This window comes from Gopherus evgoodei, chromosome 2 (genome assembly GCF_007399415.2).
Source record: "Gopherus evgoodei ecotype Sinaloan lineage chromosome 2, rGopEvg1_v1.p, whole genome shotgun sequence".
NCBI lineage: Eukaryota > Metazoa > Chordata > Testudines > Testudinidae > Gopherus > Gopherus evgoodei.
This window is the reverse complement of record NC_044323.1, coordinates 51,907,142-51,927,225: the sequence shown is the minus strand read 5'-3', so window position 1 is coordinate 51,927,225 and position 20,084 is coordinate 51,907,142.

The following is a 20,084-nucleotide window of genomic DNA, read 5'->3' as shown; positions in this document are numbered from 1 at the left end:
TCAGGGAGCCGCGGCAGCAGCCCAGCAGCCCAGGGCGCCCCCCGGGTCAAGGAGCCGCCGTGGCAGCCCGGTAGCCCACGGCGCCCCCGGGGTCAGGAAGCCGCCACGGCAGCCCAGCAGCCCGGGGCGCCCCCGGAGTCAGGGATCCGCCGCGGCAGCACGGCAGCCCAGGGCGCCCCCCGGGTCAGGGAGTCGCCGCGGCAGCCCAGCAGCCCGGGGCGCCCCCGGGGTCAGGGATCCGCCGCGGCAGCCCAGCAGCCCAGGGCGCCCCCCGGGTCAAGGAGCCGCCGTGGCAGCCCGGTAGCCCGGGGCGCCCCCGGGGTCAGGGAGCCCCTGCGGCAGCTAGGCAGCCCACAGCGCCCCCAGGGTCAGGGAGCCACCCAGCCCAGGGCGCCCCCCGGGTCAGGGAGCTGCTGCAGCAGCCCAGCAGCCCAGGGCGCCCCATAGGTTAGGGAGCCGCTGCGGCAGCCCAGGGCGCCCCCGGGGCTGGGAGCTGCTGCAGCAGCGCAGCAGCCCAGGGCGCCCCGGGGTCAGCGCGCCGCCACGGCAGCCCAGAGGTTCGGGCTGAGTCTCTGCCTGCAGCTCAGGGATTCCCCTGGGTCAGCGCAGCCCACCGTCAGCGGCTGACGGCGGGCTGCGCTGACCCAGGGGAATCCCTGAGCTGCAGGCAGAGGCTCAGAATCCCTCTCCCTCCCAGAGCAGGGGCTCCAGCCTCTGCAATTTTTCTCGTTCCGGCGGGGGCGCCAGCGGCTGGGCAGAGCTGCGCAGATCTGCTTAGGACACGTGGCAGGGGCTCTGCAACAGCGGCGCAACACCAGGGCTTCTCTTCTGGAGGAAAGTCGCAGCAATCCCCTGGCTCAGCCTCCACGTCAGCCCCTGGGAGGGGCATGGAGAAGAAAAGAGCCTCAGCAGTGGTCTGGTGGAGCGGAGGAAGAAAGAGGATCCCAACGCTCATGCATTGGGCGAGGTAAGCAAGTGCCTGCCCACAGGTCGGCCTCAGGTGCCTGTGCTCCTGCCGCTCCTGCTCCCGCTCCCCATGTGCCTGGACGGCTGGAGAGAACAGCAGCCTGCAGAGCTGAGCTGCCCCAGTGCCCCCAGGCACCCCCCTGACCCCATCCCCCCCACAGCCCTGACCCCCAGCTCCGAGCCCAGTCCCTCTGATCTGGAAACCCCCTCGACCCCATCCCCCCCACAGCCCTGACCCCCAGCTCCGAGCCTAGTCCTTCTGAGCTGGAAACCCCCTCGACCTCATCCCCCCACAGCCCTTACCCCCAGCTCCTAGCCCAGTCCCTCTGAGCTGGAAAACCCCTGACCCCATCCCCCCCAACAGCCCTGACCCCCAGCTGTGAGCCCAGCCCCTGTGAGCTGGACACCCCCCTGACCCTATCTCCCCACATCCCTGAGCCCAGCCCCTGTGAGCTGGGCACCCCTGAACCCAGAGCCCAGCTCCCCACCCAGCCGTGGGCAACAACAGCACCACCCCCAGGCAACGACAGCCCATTGGTACCAACTATCACAATCACCCAGCAACTGCCCATTATGTAATTGCAAATGTATACATACCATTACAGCTTTCAATGTTTTTAAATAATGTATTTAGTTTATTTTCAAATTATTACAAATTAATTTTTGAATGTATTTCACTAGTTATTTTTTACATTTCCTAATACATGTTACTATAGTATTGCAAATGTTTTATGGAAGGGGCCCCCGATTTTGCTTTGCCCAAGGCCCCCTGAGTCCTCTGGGCGGCCCTGTCTGAGTTTTAAGCCCTGCTGCTGTGTTTTGCCTGCAACAGGCAGGCCTAAGCCTGTGAGTGACCCCCATAGTAGCTGCCTGAAGAAGTGCTTGGGGGAATCATGCAGAAGGAGCGTGATATTTGTTTGAGTTCTCTCCTCATGGAGGCTGTGCTCCACTTGGTGCAGGACAGCAGTCTCAGCAGGACTCTAGGCCCAGCACCTTGCCTCAGTTTGTAGATTTGTAGTGCACCCATCACCGGGCTCAGTCTGGCACTGCTACCCCTCACCGGTGCCCAAGAAGCAGTCAAAAAAGTTGGATGGACTGGTTAGGCTAGTTGTCATGCTGTTGCTTGGCCAGTGTAGAGACCACTGAATGCATAATATTCCTCTATGATGTTCTGTCCTGAGCAAAATTGACATGTTATGAGGTAGTGCCTGTGAGGGACAGGTGTCTGTTTATGTATTCAGCCATCATGTCTTAGGTCTTCTTGGGGGGGAGCTTTTCCATCCTGCTTTCATTGGTGACATCTGTGATGCTCTGGTAGACATCTATGAAGACAATACTCTGACAGGATCATTTGGCAATACATCACGAGTTGATGCAAAGGCTCTTACAAAAGCCATTTCTAGTGTCAAGTTTCTTGTTTCTCTTGTTTTGTGGTATGACATATTGTTTGAGATCAACATAACTAGCAAACAACTTCAGGCAAAAGATTTTGATATATGTGATGCCATTAATCAACTTGGAGAAACTAAGAAGTTTCTTCTGGGCCGCAGAAGTGATGCAGCCTTTGAGAAAACATTGGTAGATGCAGGTGAACTTGCGGAGGAGTTGGCACTTTTTGAACCAGTTCCAATCCGTATTAGAAAGAAGAGGAAGCTGTTCACATATGAAGCAGATGACGAACCTATTTATGATCCGGAAGAAAAATTCAAAGTGAACTTTTACTTTGCAGTCATTGACACAGCAATACATTCGGTTGAAGAAAGATTCACATTGATGCAGCAAATTAGTTCAGTATTTGGCTTCATATATGATATTTACAGTTTGCAAAATAAAACACCAAAGCAAATTATGGAACATTGCTTGAATCTGGAGAAAGCTTTGCAACATGTTGAATCCAAAGATATTGTTGCCTTTGACTTGTGCAGTGAATTGCAAGCTATTGCAAGACGAGTCCAAAGGAGTTCATCACCGCAAGATGTATTGAACTTCATATGGGAAAATAAGCTGACAGATAGTGTCCCTAACACAGTTATTGCTCTTCGCATCCTCTTGACTCTCCCAGTTTCTGTGGCCAGTGGTGAGCGAAGCTTCTGGAAGCTCAAGTTGATAAAAACATATATGCGAACATCAGTGTTGCAACAAAGACTTGTTGGGCTATCTATCTTGTCACTAGAACATGACATTGCTCACAGCATTGACTTGGAGGAACTTGTTTCTAAATTTGCTAAACTTAAAGCGCGGAAACATAAATTCTAAATTATAACATGTTACTCTGTGACTGTGTATTGTGTATAATGTATGTGATTTGGGGGCGGGGGGGGACAAGATGGAAGTTTCGCCTAGGGCGCAAAATATCCTTGCACCTGCCCTGCTTACGGCCTTTAAATCTTCAAGGAGTTTAAGCAAATCCAACCCCTAGCCAGAATGTAGAAAAACGGCTAGATGTACCAATGGGGAAAAAGGGAACTCATCAGAATATTTCAGAACCTCAAAAAAGGTTAAGGTAAATTTTGGTTCTAAAAACGGGTGAAGGTTTGAAAGTGGTGGAAAGGAGGGAAACTTGTTTGAGTAAAACAAGTTCATATATCCCTAGTATGAAAATGGTTGTGCTCCTGTTTTAACTTAGCCAGTTTAGCCTGTGGGATTGTAGTGAGTTCTAGGTACACTGGCACCATAGACAAAGCATTTAGCATCCACTATCATTGTACATATCTTTCAATATACTCATCCAGATCTACAACTCTTTGCCTGTCTTTGTCTTTTCCATGTCATTTCTATCTCCAAAGTATGTTTCTTGGTTTCCAATGCCATCTGTCGAAACACCTATGCTTTCTAAAGGCACTCCAGAATCCTCTTCGCTAAAGCATAGCACTGATTCTAGGGAGGGTTTGCCAAGACACAGAAAAAATTCAGGGACACATTTGAGTCTCAAAGGCTCCTACTGCACAGCACATAGCTAAGCAGGAGGGAGGTGATGTGGGACAGGATGTAAATCCTCAGCTGAAGATGAGTGATTTAGGAACTTACCTGGTGATGAGTGACCAAGGGGTCCCAACGGTATCCTGGCAGCTCTTAAGTTGTTGTGCCCTAGACTGCTACTTAATTAACCCAAGATGCACCTATGCTGGAACCAAGAGAGGGAAGAGATCCATGGATGTCCTTTGGCCAAAACTTCATGAAAATTAATTTTTAGCAATACAGAAATCCTACATGAAAATAATGAATTTGAAGAGTAAATGATTATCATTTGCTTTAAAAACTGAATAGGACAGAGATATAAATACCAGCATGTTTAAACTAGCTAGAAAATGCTTCATTGACACAGCAGATCCTATTTTTGAATGTAGAAACTTATACAGGATTAATCATTTTTAGATACTTTGAAAGGGGATTAAAATAAAGCCATATTTGTTGCTTCTTATGGAATAAGATATTGCACTGCATTAAATATGTAAATAGAGCAAAAACAATTTGGTTGTTATGCTTAGCTATAAACAGGTATGACAGAATCAAGGTAATTTGGGAAATTATTTAATCAGTGAGAAACAAACTACGTGCAAATAAAAATGAAATGTTACACTGTAGAAATCAATTTTAAGGAGAAATAATATAGTTGATATATAAGCTGTGCTGTCTTTTTAAGTGATTTCCGTGGAGCCAAACCAACTTCTTTGTGGCTATCCATCTGTTTCAATTAGAACGTAGGTGTGCATACCTATAGTTAAGGCTGTGTAGGCACTTTTGGTATAAATCCGTTTTGTTTATAACCCATGTGTAAAGATTTGTTTCACAATGAAATGTGACAGATCACAGTCCAGAAGCAATATTGTTGAGCAGGTTTTTTGTTAAAAAATAGAAGAAGAAGTTTGGCTGCTTTAAAGTTAGGTGTGTATTTAAAAATAAATACATAAACAACATAAAGAGGTTTACCTATTGAAATGTTTTGTGCTTGTATAATTCAAAGCTGTTATTAAACATGGCTATATTGGCAAATAAAGACAGAGAAAATGGCTGAAATATGGATATGGGGCCCAGTCCTTTAAGCATTTTCATACATGTGTAATTTTAATCACATGAGCAGGCTCACTGAAGCTGACACAAATAACTTTATACTCACCTGAATGAAGTTTCTTGTATGTGTGAGTCTATGGTTACTATGGACATTCAAAACCTGTTTTCAGCCAAAAATTGATGGCAGTTATTTGCATATGGAAAGTACATTTACCGACACAAAGAAATGTATGGGAGAAATAACTACATATTAAAAAGTGGCTATATGGATTTACTCAGTGAACTACAACAACTTGAAAGCACTGGGTAGAAGTGACCTGTTTTAAACATTGTTCCATAGAGTCTATGACTTCAAATCCTGCAGTTCACTGTATGGCGGCTCATTGTTGTGCTTATGCAGAACCCCATTCAGCGAGTCTCTGTGCAGGTGCAGCCAATTGCATGTTTGGGGATAGAGACAATAAACACCAAAAAGTCTAATAGACTTCACTACTGAGTTGTGAATCTTTTCTACTATTCAACCTACATTTGTTTTGCGGTCCAGCTCTCTGCCTTGGTTCTTAAACAACCATCCTTAGTGAGATATCTGGGCATGTACCAAACTTATAAACACCTACAACCACCACATAATGTTTTTCTGACTCCTTCTTGCCTACAGTCAGCAGGGACTGGATTTTCTTTAACATTTTTTTGGTGTGTGTATTTTGCTTATGAATATTTTTAAATCTCGTGCCAATACAGTATTTTTGTGGGAAGGTCGGACCAAAGAAGTACGATTTCCATTTTGCATGGTTTGGTTTGTAAATGTCCTGATCTCTTGAGTTCCAGATTCATGGGCTGATCACCAAGAAAACTCTCTCTCCTCTGCACATACACAAATTTCATCCTTGAGGCTGACAGTCCCACTGTTTCAGAGGGACATAGTGATTGTGGGAGGTCATGATCATGCAGGTGAGTCAATCCTGCAGGTTAGTTGGGCCAGTGCCATGTAAGGCTTTGAAGAGAATCAGAACCTTGAATTATATGTGATATTCAGCATGAAGCCACAGAAGAGAGCAGAGCACTAGGAACAAACTGGTACTTCTAATTGTAATGACTCTCCTCCCTTTTTGGTGTTTACACATTTCAAATGCATACATACAAGAGCCATTTTTCTGTCTAGAATTTATCCAAGTTAGGTACAAATTTAGTTTACTCATAAATGAGTCCTTTCTGCCCTTTGTTCTTTTCTATGTTCCCTTCCATGTATTGAGCTTCCTGGAACCAGCTCACGCTGAAATAAATTTGTTAGTCTCTAAGGTGCCACAAGTACTCCTGTTCTTTTTGTGGATACAGACTAACACGGCTGCTACTCTGAAACCTTCGGTTTTTAGGTATTTTATAGATATCTATGTGTTCTCACCAGCACTATACAGAAAGATACTAGAGATGCACATGCACCTGCTCAACCTCCTCCCCAGTTGTTGTTAACATGTAGTCCACAGACTGCTACTGGCTTTTGATTTACTCTCAGGTGCAGGAAAGTATGTGGCATCACATGCCATGGCTCAAACCATGAAGAGATGTGTCTAACCTCCTCCCTTCAGAGTGAGCTATTGTTTCAGAATAACAGAATCCTATAAATGTTGGGCTGAAACGACTTCTAGAGGTCATCTAGTCAAATCTTCTGTGCTGAGGCAGGACTAAATACATCTAAACAATTGCTGACAACTGTTGTCTAACCTATTCTTAAAAACCTCCAAAGATGGGGATTCCACTATCTCCCGTGGAAGCCTATTACAGGGTTCAACTATCCCTAGAGTTAGAAAGTTTTTCCTAATATCTAACCTAAATCTTCATTGCTGCAGATTAAGCCCATTACTTCTTGCCCTGTCTTCAGTGGACATGGAGAACAATTGACCACCATCACCTTTATAACTGCCCTTAATGTATTTGAAGACTGTTATCAGGTCCCCCACTTAGTCTTCTTTTTTTCAAGACTAAACATGCCCTGTATTTTTAACCGTTCCTCATAGGTCATATTTTCTAAGCCTTTAATAATTTTTGTTGCTCTTCTCTGGACTCTCTCCAATTTTTCTACATATTTCTGAAAGTATGGCGGCCAGAACTGTATACAGTACCTAGTGGAAGCCTCACCAGTGCTGTGTAGAGTGGGACAATTATCACTTGTGTCTCACATACGACAGTCCTGTTAATACACCCCAGAATCATATTAGCTTTTTTCCCAATGGTATCCCACTGTTGACTCATATTCAATTAGTGATCCACGGGACCCCAGATCTTTTTCAGCAGTACTACTACTAGACAGTTATTCTCCATTTTGTTGTGCATTTGATTTTTTTCTTCCTAAGTATAGAACTTTCCTCTTGTCTTCATTGAATTTCATCTTGTAGATTTCAGACCAATTCTCCAATTTGTGAAGATCACTTTGAATTCTAATCCTGTCTTCCAAAGTGCTTGCAACCCCTCCTAGTTTGGGGTCATGTACAAAAGTTATAAAAATACTTTTCACTCCATTATTCAAGTCATTAATGAAAATATTAAATAATACCAGACCCAAGAAAGACCATTGCAGGACCCCATTAGATACATCTCCCTAATTTGACAGTGAACCATTGATAACCACTCATGGATCTCTCAATCGGTTGTACAACCACCTTATAGTAATTTAATCTATAACAGGGTTATAGATTAAACAGGGTACATGTACCCCTGGGGTATGCAAAGGTCTTCCAGGGGGTACAACAACTTATCTAGATAGTTGCCTAGTTTTACAACAGGCTACGTAAAAAGCACTAGCCAAGTCAGTAAAAAATAAAATTTAATACAATGACTTGTTTATACTGATCTATATACTACACAGTGAAAAAGCAATATAATATTTATATTCCAATTGATTTATTTTATAATTGCATGATAAAATGAGAAAGTAAGCAATTTTTCAGTAATAGTGTGCTGTGAGACACTTTTGTATTTTTATATCAGATTTTGTAAGCAAGTAATTTTTAAGTAGGGTGAAACTTGGGGTACACAAGACAAATCAGACTCCCGAAAGGGGTACAGTAGTTTGGAAAGGTTGAGAGCCACTAGTCTAGACCACATTTCCCTAGTTTGCTTATGAGAATGTCATCTGGGACTGTATCAAAAGCCTTTTAAATATTCAGATATAGTACATCTACAGCTCCCCACCATCCACTAGGCCAATATCCCTGTCAGAGAAGAAAATGAACTCATAAAGGGCACATTAGGTAAATTTACGTGTTGGAGAAAAGATCAGAGAGAGGACTATGAGCAACATCTACATTCCCTCTCTCAGATGCTTTCTCCTGCTCCTCATTTCCCCCATTCTTATCTCTTTGTGCTCCTTCCTACTATCTCAGCTACTTGGGCTTGGCCCAGGTTCTTCCTGAAGCAGCAGAAATAGAGGCGCTGATGTCCCTTTCACCATCAGCATTTTCCAGAAATTTAAGTCATCTGTATCTCTGGATGGCTTTTCCTTTGGTTAGATTCTCAGTTTTATGGATCATTATGTTGGCTTCTACATACCTATGACTCACTTACATGATCCCTATTTATCACCCAGGAAAGTTCAAATCTCCCCTGAGTACAGAATCCTTGATTTCTGGCTCCTTGATAACTAGCCATGGAACTGTCTGTTTTGTTCTCTCCACCCTCATAGTGGAGGTTTTTTCACCCTGTTGCAGTTTCTCTTTTGTTTTCTATATATTGTGTGCTTCTTCCTCAAAATATTTTTGGAGTGCCTTTTTCATTATCAAATCTTATTGGTTTTTATAAATAGATTGCCAATTAGTACTACACTCCCTCCAGTTCTCCCCCTTCTATCTCCAATATAGACTTTATTATAATGTGAACATTCAAGTTGTGAGAATCCCCTCAACAGTTTCAGTTCCCGTCTCATTTCTGCTGGCCTCTCAGAGCTCATGATATGCATATAATCTGGAACTCAGTTTATACTACAGTAATATACACTTAAGCAGCAGACTGTAATAGCTATAAAGGATTTGTTGCAGTTTATTGAGTAAACAGCACAAATAACACCCCCCCACAGTATTTACTGAGTCTTAAATATATTTTTATATGAGCACAAATACTGCAAAGAATGTTTCTGTGGGAATTATTTCTCAGGGCTGACAGGAGATCAAACAGGAAAATACTGAGAAAGGAAGAGAAAATCCTTAAGTTATTTTTTGAGAGAATTTTTTTTTTTAATTTTAAAATTCTGAAGGGTCATTGTAATATTATTAGTTGAATTGTTCAATTTACTCATGGCTAGTCATTAATGTTTAAGTGTTCCACCTAAACTTCCAAAGATTTACACACAGTAGAATCTCAATAAGCTTATAAAAGTCAATGGGTGTTGTGTTTCTAAATCCCATGCAGCTATTTTAAAGTTTAGGGGCTAAAACTGAGGACTGTTGGTATTGTTAATGGATGATCATGGTAGGAGAGATTAGAATGTATAGACCCATCAAAAATCTCCACAAATTTATAAGGGAACTAAGAAGCAATGAAATCAGTCAGGGTTGCAATCAACATAAGGAAGCATGTGTGTTTCTATGCATGTACACAGGCATATTACATACTTGGAGGCTATATCCATGTGATAAATTGCACAGCCATACAATAAATTGCAGAATCATGTGAAAATAAATTTATTATGCACCACTGAGTGCCTCATATGCCAATTAATGCATCTCCCCAGGATTTATTCTACCATTTCAACTAGCTTTGCCCAGCCAGCAATTCAAAACAAAACAAAACAAAAACTAAAAGCCCTAATAGAGGGTTTTTTCCTTCTTCCTTCAAATGTGAAATTCCTCCCAAAGGATTTTCCTTTTAAAGGACTGGATCAGCCAGATTCTGACCATGTTCATATAGTTGTAAAAAGCCAGGCAAGAGGAGGAATGGCTGTAGTCAGAAGCTCTGCAGTGAGGTGGAAAGATATAGATAGAGCTGTTTTAGGGATAAGAGTATTTATCTTTTTCTAATAAAGTTCCATGTTCAGTGTTAACAATGATTCTGTGATTCTCTAGCATTGTTACATGACACCTCTTTCTTCACTCTTCCCTTATAGCCCACTTAGTCTAGAATCCCATTCTCTTCAAAAGGAATCTCTTCTTGCTCACCCTTCCCATAGCTGTTCCTGGTCTTGGATCCATTTGTCTTGTCTCTCTTAGGCTCTGATCCTACAGTTGAATCTGTAGGAGAGTACCACAGATTCTCACTGAAGTTAATGGGGCTCCTCCACATAGATACAAGAGTTTGTGCATGTGGATTATGTTTGCAGGACATGACCAATCTTGCAAGTAGAATGTAGAATCAATGTGGAATCAATGTAGAATCAAATGAAGTAAAAATCTTAAGTGAATCCACATGTTCCATAGAATCTAATAAGATTATAACATTAGGGATCTATTATTGACCACCTGACCGGGATAATGATAATGACGATGAAATGCTAAGGGAAATTAGAGAGGCTATCAAAATTAAGAACTCAATAATAGTAGAGGATTTCAATTATCCCCATATTGACTGGGAACATGTCGCCTCAGGACGAAATGCAAGACAAAATTTCTCGATACTTTAAATAACTGCTTCTTGGAGCAGCTGGTACTGGAACCCACAAGGGGAGAGGCAACTCTTGATTTAGTCCTGAGTGGAGCGCAGGAGCTGGTTCAAGAGGTAACTATAACAGGACCTCTTGGAAATAGTGACCATAATATAATAACACTTAATATCCCTGTGGTGGGAAGAATATCTCAATAGCCCAACACTGTGGCATTTAATTTAAAAAAGGGGAACTATGCAAAAATGAGGTAGTTAGTTAAACAGAAATTAAAAGGTACAGTGACTAAAATGAAATCACTGCAAGTTGCATGGATGCTTTTTAAAGACACCATAATAGAGGCCCAACTTAAATGTATACCCCAAATTAAGAAACACAGTAAAAGAACTTTAAAAGAGCCACCATGGCTTAACAACCATGTAAAAGAAGCAGTGAGAGATAAAAAAGCATCTTTTAAAAAGTGGAAGTCAAATCCTAATGAGGTAAATAGAAAGGAGCATAAACACTGCCAAATTAAGTGTAAAAATGTAATAAGAAAAGCCAAAGAGGAGTTTGAACAACAGCTAGCCAAAAACTCAAAAGGTAATAACAAAATGTTTTTAAGTACATCAGAAGCAGGAAGCCTGCTAAACAACCAGTGGGGCCCCTGGATGATCGAGATACAAAAGGAATGCTTAAAGACGATAAAGTCATTGCGGAGAAACTAAATGGAATCTTTGGTTCAGTCTTCACGGCTGAGAATGTTAGGGAGATTCCCAAACCTGAGCTGGCTTTTGTAGGTGACAAATCTGAGGAACTGTCACAGATTGAAGTGTCACTAAAGGAGATTTTGGAATTAATTGATAAACTTAACATTAACAAGTCACTGGGACAAGATGTCATTTACCCAAGAGTTCTGAAAGAACTCAAATGTGAAGTTGTGGAACCTGTCCTTTAAATCGGCTTCGGTACCCAATGACTGGAAGATAGCTAATGTAACACCAATATTTAAAAAGGGCTCTAGAAGTGATCCCGGCAGTTACAGACTGGTAAGTCTAACATCAGTACCGGGCAAATTAGTTGAAACGCTAGTAAAGAATAAAATTGTCAGACACATAGAAGAACATAAATTGTTGGGCAAAAGTCAACATGGTTTCTGTAAAGGGAAATCATGTCTTACTAATCTATTAGAGTTCCTTGAAGGGGTCAACAAACATGTGGACAAGGGGGATCCAATGTACATAGTATACTTACATTTCCAGAAAGCCTTTGACGAGGTCCCTCACCAAAGGCTCTTACATAAATTAAGTTGTCATGAGATAAAAGGGAAGGTTCTTTCATGGACTGAGAACTGGTTAAAAGACAGGGAACAAAGGGTAGGAGTAAATGGTAAATTCTGAGAATGGAGAGGGGTAACTAGTGGCGTTCCCTAAGGGTCAGTCGCAGGACCAATCCTATGCAACTTACTCATAAATGATCTGGAGAAAGGGGGAAAAAGTAGGGTGGCAAAGTTTGCAGATACATTTTGAAAACTGCTCAAGATAGTTAAGACCAAAGCAGACTGTGAAGAGCTTCAAAAAGATCTCACAAAACTAAGCGATTGGGCAACAAAATGGCAAATGATATTTAATGTGGATAAATGTAAAGTAGTGCACATTGGAAAAACATAACCCCAACTATACATACAATATGATGGGGGCTAATTTAGCTACAACGAATCAGGAAAAATATCTTGGAGTCATCGTGGATAATTCTCTGAAGACGTCCATGCAGTGTGCAGCGGCAGTCAGAAAAGCAAACAGGATGTTAGGAATCATTAAAAAGGGATAGAGAATAAGACAGAGTATATATTATTGCCCTTATATAAATTCATGGTACACCCACATCTTGAATACTACGTACAGATGTGGTCTCCTTATCTCAAAAAAGATATACTGGCACAGAGAAGGGCACCTAAAATGATTAGGGTTTGGAATGAGTCCCATAAGGGAGAGATTAAAGAAGCTAGGACTTTTCAGCTTGGAAAAGAGGAGACTAAGGGGGGATATGATAGAGGTATATAAAATCATGAGTGATGTGGAGAAAGTGGATAAGGAGAAGTTATTTACTTATTCCCATAATACAAGAACTAGGAGCCACCGAATGAAATTAATGGGCAGCAGGTTTAAAACAAATAAAAGCAAGTTCTTCTTCACACAGAGCACAGTCAAATTGTGGAACTCCTTACCTGAGGAGGTTGTGAAAGCTAGGATTATAACAGAGTATAAAAGAGAACTGGATAAAGTTAAGTCCATTAATGGCTATTAGCCAGGATGGGTAAGGAATGGTGTCCCTAGCCTGTTTGTCAGAGGGTGGAGATGGATGGCAGGAGAGAGATCACTTGATCATTATTTGTTAGGTTCACTCCCTCTGGGGCACCTGGCATTGGCCGCTATCAGTAGACAGGATACTGGGCTAGATGGACCTTTGGTCTGACCCAGTTCGGCCGTTCTTATGTTCTTAAGTGACTCTTCATGAGGGCAAGTATCTGTTCATGATGAGTCATTTGCAGGACTGGGGCACTAGTTGGTAACTGCTGTCTTTGGTGAAATTTTGGGGTAGTCTGTTAAAACGAGCAGTTGCCTGAAAATGAGATTGTAGATATTTTACTGTAGCTGGTGATTGTTTATGTACTGTAAATTATAAATACATAGAATTTAAATAAAGAAAAATTTCACTGATGGAGAGAACCAACATAAATTTAGAAACCAGTAAGTCAATGAATAGACATAATAAAAAGACAAGGATATTGCATTACTACATAGACTTTGTTCATTTCGTTTGACAATCATAGTTCAGGTTTAATTGTATATTAAACACTTCTTCTAGGAGCAAATATTGCATAGTATGTTTTTGATGCCTTAGTAATATTAAACATTTTCTGTGAGGTGAGGAGAGACTGTGGCCTGGTCTACACTATGCGTTTATACCGATTTTAGCAGCGTTAAGCCGATTTAATGATGCACCCGTCCACACAACGAGGCCCTTTATATCGATATAAAAGGCTCTTTAAACTGGTTTCTGTACTCCTCCCCGACGAGAGGAGTAGCACTGAAATCGGTATTACCATATCGGATTAGGCTTAGTGTGGCCGCAAATCAACAGTATTGGCCTCTGGGCGGTATCCCACAGTGCACCATTGTGACCGCTCCAGACAGCAATCTGAACTCGGATGCACTGGCCAGGTAGACAGGAAAAGCCCTGCGAACTTTTGAATTTCATTTCCTGTTTGCCCAGCGTGGAGCTCTGATAAGCAGGGGTGGTGATGCAGACCCAAATCCAAAAAGAGCTCCAGCATGGACCGTAAGGGAGATACTGGATCTGATCGCCGTATGGGGATGCAAATCTGTTGTATCAGAGCTCCATTCCAGAAGACGAAATGCCAAAGCATTTGAAAAAAATCTCCAGATAGAGGCCACAGCAGGGACTCAGCATAGTGCTGCGTGACAAGCGTAACGGAAAACCAAAGAATCAAATGGACGCTCATGGAGGGAGGGAGGGGGTACTGAGGACTCCAGCTATCCCACAGTCCCCGCAGTCTCCGAAAAGTATTTGCATTATTGGCTGAGCTCCAAATGCCTGTAGGGTCGAACACATTGTCCGGGGTGGTTCAGGGTATAGCTCGTCAATTTACCCTCCCTCTCCACCCCATGAAAGAAAAGGGAAAAAAATAGTTTCTTGACTTTTTTATATGTCACCCTATGTCTACTGCATGCTGCTGGTATACACTATGCTGGGGCACTGAACAGCAGCACCCTCGCCCCTCCACTCCCCGGTGGCAGATGGTACAATATGATTGCTATCCATCATCATCAGCAGCCCATGAATGAGGCTCCTGGTGATGTTGGCCAGGGGCGCCTGGGTAAAAATAGGAATGACTCCCGGTACAGAATGGCTGGTAACCGTCTTCATCATAGCAACTGGGGGCTGAGCTCTATCAGCCCCCTCCTTTCATGTCTAAAGAAAAGATTCTGTACTGCCTGGGCTATCATAGCAGCGGGATGCTGGGCTCCTCTCCCCCGCACCGTTTAATGTCCTGCCTGGACTATCATAGCAGCTGGAGGCTGCTTCCCCCTCATTTTATCTCACTAACAAGTCAGTGTTTCTTATTCCTGCATTCTTTATTACTTCATCACACAAATGGGGGGAACACTGCAACGGTAGCCCAGGAGGGTTGGGGGAGCAGGGAAGCAACGGGTGGCGTTGTTGCAGGGGCACTCCCTAGAATGGCATGCAGCTCATCATTACTGCGGGATCTGACATGGAGCGGCTGTGCTCTCTAGTACACTGGTTCTCTAGCACACTTGCCCCATATTCTAGGCAGGACTGACTCTATTTTTAGATACAACATAAAGGAGAGAATGACCTAGGGGGTCATTTCCATTTTTGTCTTTGCCCCCCTGGCCGACCTCAGCCAGGAGCACCCATGATAGCACCAGAAGACGGTACAGTACGACTGATAACCCGTCATCTCATCGCCAATTTACAATGGCATGGCAGATGGTACAGAACAACTGATAACTATCTCTGCTATCTTACAAAGGCAAATGAATGCTGCTGTGTAGTGCTGCAGTACCACCTCTGTCAGTGGCATCCAATACACATGCAGTGACAGTGACAAAAGGCAAAACGGGCTCCATGGTTGCCATGCTATGATGTCTACCAGACCAATACAGGGAAAAAGGTGCAAAATGATTGTCTGCCGTTGCTTTCACGGAGGAAGGAAGGAATGACGACATTTACCCATAATCACCCGCAACACTATTTTTGCACCGTCATGCATTGGGATCTCAACCCAGAATTCCAATGGGCGGGGGAGACTGCGGGAACTATGGGATAGCTACTGGATAGCTACCCACAGTGCAATGCTCCAGAAATCGACGTTAGCCTCGGTACATGGATGCACACCACCGAATTAATGTGCTTAGTGTGGCCGCGTGCACTCGACTTTATACAATCTGTTTTACAAAACCGGTTTATGTAAAATTGGAATAATCCCGTAGTGTAGATGTACCCTGTGTGAGGTTCATGAGGTATGTGTATTAGTGAGGTTCTGTTGCTATACTGAATTGACTTTCCCAAGGAAACCTCAGTGTTTCACAAGGAAGTGATCTGCCCTGCTGAGGCTTTCCAACAATTTGTACATGTCTTGCATTCAGGTTCCAGTATTGATTGGGACGTCCCATTGCTCATCCTACAGACACCATCCTGGACAACAGAGGACTGAATCTGAGCTTCATTACATGAGGGCAAATCAGGATTAATACTAATCGGAGATGTACACCAGTGTGAAAGCAGAATCAAGCTCAAAGTAGCTTCACTGGCTTCTGTTTGCTTGTTGTTATTGAATACTCCGTATCATTTTAAAGTGATACAAAGATAATTATTTTGTAAATACTCCCTGCTGCCTTGCTTTGCCAAGCAGTTTGGAGGCATCCCAGGACCTAGCTCCCTAAGCCTTAAGATTCTAGCCATACTTTTCAATCAGCCAATGTGAGATACAATGTGAAAGAATGGGCCAAAGTGAGGGAAAGAAAAAAAAATCTATTCAGACTGGAAACTTAAAGTACTGAGTGATTCATATCTATAGTATAAATAACTCTCTATATATTCTTAATATATGGAGATATATCTATCTCATAGAACTGGAAGGGACCCTGCAGGGTCACTGAGTCCAGCCCCCTGCCTTCACTATCAGGACCAAGTACTGATTTTGCCCCTGATCCCTCAGTGGCCCCCTCAAGGATTGAGCTCACAACCCTGGGTTTAGTAGGCCAATGCTCAAATCGCTGAGCTATCCCTCCCCCTGTTCTCAGTTTCATGATTCTTTATTGCTGATATAAATAGTTTTCAAATATAAAAGTGAGGGCATGATAAATTAGGGTGGGATTTAGGGAATTTTGGGACTAAAATGAGGGATAACCCTACAAATGGGGGCCATTTGAGAGGTATATTTTAATGGCACAATTTTGCACAGCCTGATTCTTACACTAAGGCCACGTCCAGACTTCCCGCCGTATCGGCGGGTTAAAATCGATTGCTCGGGGATCGATATATCGCGTCTAATCTAGACGCGATATATCGATCCCCGAGCGCGCTTATATCGATTCCGGAACTCCATCAACCCCAACGGAGTTCCGGAATCGACACGGAGAGCCGCGAACATCGATCCCGCGCGGTGTGGACGGGTGAGTAATCCGATCTTAGATATTCGACTTCAGCTACATTATTCACGTAGCTGAAGTTGCGTATCTAAGATCGATTTCCCCCCCCAGTGTGGACCAGCCCTAAGATTTTCAGGAACGTGGTAACAAAGGAATATAAGACAGTGCAGTAACCTAACCTCGAGGTTTCAAAATGTGAACTACAATCTATTGAGAGCGTTGTTATTTTCAGATTTAAAATGTGATTCTTCTGCATAAGTAAAGGAACGTTGCTTTTAAAAGGAGCTCCATTGATACTTATGATTAAACATATAAGGGCAAACCACAAAATATATTATTGGATACACTAACGTCTTAAAAGGATGCATCCATCTTAAACAAGGTTAGTAAGATCTTTCTCAAAACATTATTTTCGAGTTTGTTATATGTTCTGCAATATGATTTATGAAATAAGGACTCCATCATCCTTTTTCCGCCCCCTCATAGCTAAAAGGAAATCTTTGTAATAGCAGTTTTCTTCTGAAATTAAGATTTATTGAAGAGATAATCAGGAAGATTAGACTTGTCAATATCTACGGGATGTATGATCTAAGCAATTCATTTTTCATTTTAAGCAAAACAATTCTTTCTGTTGATAAGAAGATATTTTTGTTTTAAAATACATTGCATGAAGCCTTATTTTATTAACTTTAGGATGGGAGGAACAAGGTGATTACCTAGATTTATAAAACATCAGCATTAACAAAGATTCCCTGATTTTTCTTACTTTGCTTCCAGAACCATAAGGCAAAAAACTTTGCTCTGTTCGATTCTCTTTTTTTTTTTTGGTTTATTCATTTTTAGTAACTTTCATCCTCATGAAAAAGTTGTGCGAAAAATATATGCTATATTGTTGTGTATTTGTCTGCACAATATTCTACCCATTGTATTAGATACTAAGCCTAGATATGCAGCAGCAGCAGCCCTGAAAATGACAGGGAAGTAAATCTTCTATATGTGATTAAGGGCAGCACATTTACACACGTCTAATAATTTTTCTTTTTATCGGCTAATATACTGTTGTTTTACTTGGAAGTTCTGCACGGTATGGCTTGTGCATAATATTCTGCCTATGAATGTTTAAAATGTGTCAGCTAATAGCCTATAGGAGATTTTGATAACTACAGTTCTCATTACTAAGCAAGAAGGAATTATCGATGCCTTAGACCGCCTTGCAGTGGCTGCAAAGTAAGGGTGGTGCTCTTCCATTTACCTGCTCCACAGAGGCTGGTCCCAGCTGCTATTTATTTTACTTACTGGCGTTCATGGGATAAGTTGTATGATGAAAAAGACAGAAATTGCTATTTGGCTGGGTCTTTCCCAGTTGGACTGCTCTAGCTTCTTTCCATCAGTGAGATCCTTTCATCTATGTCTACGAACAGGTCCTTGGAGAGCATACTAAAAGCTTGTCTTCGCTACTGGGCTAAGTTGACCTAAGTTACGATACTCTAGCTACATGAATAATGTAGCTGGAGTCGATGTAGCATATGTCGACTTACAATGGTGTCTTCACTGCACTGCATCAACAGGAGGCGCTCTCCGGTAGACCTCCTTTACTCTTCTCAGAAAGTTGGATTACCGAGGTTGACTGGAGAGCATTCTGCCTCACCTCCTGCTGCATTTATTGCAGCAGTGTTGATCTCCCTGTAGTGAAGACAAGCCCTCGGAGTGGTGATAGTAAGAACCACTGCAGCAGAGGAAGCCCAATCACAAGGTTAAGATTGGAGACACTGAGCTTGCTTCTCCTCAGCAGGGCAGTGCAGATTTCTCCTCTTGCGTAAGTAATGGCTGTTGCATCCTCTAGGGGATTTAATGGCAAGGGAGGGCAAGGAGTGTTTGCTGTGCTGCCCTATCTCACAGGCTCTACCAGAGAAAGGCAGCTTTAAGTTGCAGCTGGGGCTTCTATGAATCTCTGCTGGCAAAGGCTACCCAGGATAGAGATGGAAACAGTGCATGGCTGTGCCAGTGTTATCTGGTCATGCCACCTTCATCATCCACTTCTGAGTTACTCTGACCACATTGGGCTCTCTGACATAGTGGGAGTTTCAGAAATCTTGCACAGCTTCAGCCTTCTGCAGGTGTACAGGACTGAGAATATACAGATATTTCTGGCTAATAATTTCATAGTTGTAATGGATAAAATGTGTCTGTGGTAATTTGATTGGATCTCGCTAAAGCTTTTGATACCATTGGCCGTGAGGTCTTTACTGACTCATCTGCAAGATTTTGCACAAGTGAATGGACTGGGTTCATTTGTAACTTTCCAGGTCAGTGCTGGATGATGAATTACTCTTTCTCTCTGTGGGCCTGCTTATGCCAGATCCTGCAGGATTCTGTTTTATTCCCTCTCCTGTTTAATGTATATATGAAGCCTCTAGTGTATTTTCCAGGAGCCTCCCTCATGATCTGGCAGAAATAGGGAGCTGGATAAAAACAAACTGGCTATGACAGCCAGGATAAGACAAAAGCAATACTTGTCAACAAGGGGAAGTGTATAAAAGAATTGACAGAAGTAGTGTCTGCAGCACTGATTGAGGGAACATACCCACTTCTGCCAAAATTAGCAATGACTTATAATATCTGTCATGGTCTGCGGGTGGTCAGGAGATTGTGTCTATTCCTCTCTGTAATGACCTCACAATGGTCATTCATACTGTTGTTACTGCAATGATCTCTACTTAGGGAAAACTTTGAAGTTCACCCAGTAAGTCAATCTGGGGCAGAACACAGCTGCCTGCCAGCTAAGTGATGTCAGCTACCTTGAGTCCTTAAAGCCTGTGCTCAAATCTCTGTGTTAGCTTCCTATTTATTCCAGATGGAATTGAAACTCTTGGTTGTGATCTTCAAAGTCCTGGGTGGGATGAGATCTAATTATCTGGAAGATTGTCTGTCACCTGAAGCCCCATCATAAAAGTTCAGAAAAATGGGAGACTCTTGACATTAATTCCTGAAGTAAGTTTCTCAGCTGAGAGCTGTCATTGGCTTTGGAATTTGCTTCTCTTGGAAGTCCAAAAGAACTTGAGTATATTGACCTTCAGGGCAAAATGCAGGGAATTTGCTTCTCTTGGAAGTCCAAAAGAACTTGAGTATATTGACCTTCAGGGCAAAATGCAGGGCACTTATTTTGTTTATCATTTGAATGACTGCTTTTGTTTTTGTCCTTGCCATACCTAATTAGTTTTTAATCTTTGCCTAACTACTATAGCAATAGGTGCTACAGAAAAGAGCAAATAAACAAATATGTGCTTCGTCTGATGGACATCACTGAATATGGGAGGCTTTCTTTCTGCACTGGAGCA